Here is a 1,899-nt window from a genome sequence, read left to right as displayed (position 1 = left end):
ACATTTCATCAACTAAATATCAACTTTATATTCATATAATCTCACACAAATTATACCACATTTCATCAAATAAATATAGTCATCGCGAAAGTTCTAGTCAAGACCTTCAACCTGCCTTATCCGGCTAGCTGATCCAACACTCGAGGATTATAGTCATCTGATTTGTTGAGCCTCAAGTCGCCTTATTGCATAAGACGGCATGAGCCTCAGGCGCGACAACCATCTGATGTATTGAGCCTCAAGACGCCTCATCAAGACGGCATGAGCCTCGTGGGCTATAGAGGGATACATCAAGAAAAAAAATCAGCTGACAAAGCTCAGGGCCTTGACATCGACATTGCCCTTGAGCGAAACTAGGAGGCTGTGCTACTCGGCAGCCTTGACGTCCATTATATGGATGTGAGGCTTCTGCTTCCTCATGTGTGATGCGGCCGCCTCATCGCCAGTTGGTGAAAACACAATCATGGTCTTCTGTCTGTTCAAGTGCTGAGTTCAAACCGTCGTGGACCCACATTGAGACGAACAAGCCATCGCGAAGATTCCCTAGCATAGATTGACGCGTGACTCGACTGGCTGATCTATAACGATAAGTTTCAAATAGTCAGATTCAGCTTTCCGTAAGCCAGAATTTTCATAAGTTCTTAGGAATGCTCCGAGTTCTTCATTCTGCCTCAGAAGGCATGGACGAAAAGACGAATCTACATCTACTAGGAAGGCAAGGGGCCGCAGACGGCTAACTTGAAGTTTCCGGAGGCTAATGTTAGGGATATACCAAACATGGGTATCGCCGCATTGGAATAAGCCGGACTACCAGGGTGGCCCAGGAAGGTGGCAAGGCTTTGCCGGGCGGCCCAGCAGGACGAGGCACAAGGATCAAGGCCCATCCGGCTAATGAAGAGTCCAAGATGAAGCCGAAGCAACTTGCACGAGCGCACGATGCCTTTATAAGCCAGACCTCGTGAGCCCTTAGGGCATGCTTTAGATGGTGAATCAGACAATCTCTCTCATTGTAAGTTGGCACACCATACTTCGCCTTATAGTGAGTTATAGCAGCACGTAGGATCTCGCCGCCGTTGCGTGATCTGAAGCTAGGTAAACTGTGTGCAATCCCGTCACCGGAGCCCTCTCCCTTAACACCCACGATCACCATGTCGGCTATGGAACCCCGGTTCCTTGTTGCAGACTTGATACCACGACAATTCGAATTGGTAGAACGGACTCCTGTTGTATCACTGAAGTGCCACAACAGAACCTGAAGAGAGGCCGCGTGAGGGAAATGCTGAAGTTGATGTGGACATGCGCGGCCGTCTCGATGAACAAAAGCAGCAGCACCCTGCTTCACTCTTCGACCTGGACAATCAACTGCAATTTTTTGCTGGCCACAGTGATAAGGATCAACGTGACCCAAATGGTTTTTAGGCCCGATCTTTCATGGCGTACCCGGACAACTCCGATCGCCGAGCAGAATAGATTCTACTCCCCGATACACAAACACAAGTCCTTACGAATCAGCAAGCACGGAGGTTTTCGGACAGCTCCCTCTAAACTCGATATGGATATCTTACCCTCGAAAACACATCATGTTTCTTAACTCAAAACATAACCTAAGGATACAATGGCCGGCAGCCAACCCTTTATTTATATGGGTGACTCCAGAAACCCTAAACAACTCGGACCCACTTTTCCTGAACAGAAAAAATAAAAACAACACAACCGGAAATTAAAAAAGACACTTTGCGCGCCAATATTGTCACGCCTGCTGGTGGACCCCAGCCGAACTCCTTCAAACTCAGCATGCTCAACAAGCTCTTTCAAACATAGCCACGCCTCCTTTGATCTTCTCCTTGTGCGGCAGAAACAGGAACACTGAGTCACCTGCACGTTGGTACGCTCCTTCCG

This window comes from Triticum dicoccoides, chromosome 2A (genome assembly GCF_002162155.2).
Source record: "Triticum dicoccoides isolate Atlit2015 ecotype Zavitan chromosome 2A, WEW_v2.0, whole genome shotgun sequence".
NCBI lineage: Eukaryota > Viridiplantae > Streptophyta > Magnoliopsida > Poales > Poaceae > Triticum > Triticum dicoccoides.
This window is presented reverse-complemented; position numbering follows the sequence as displayed.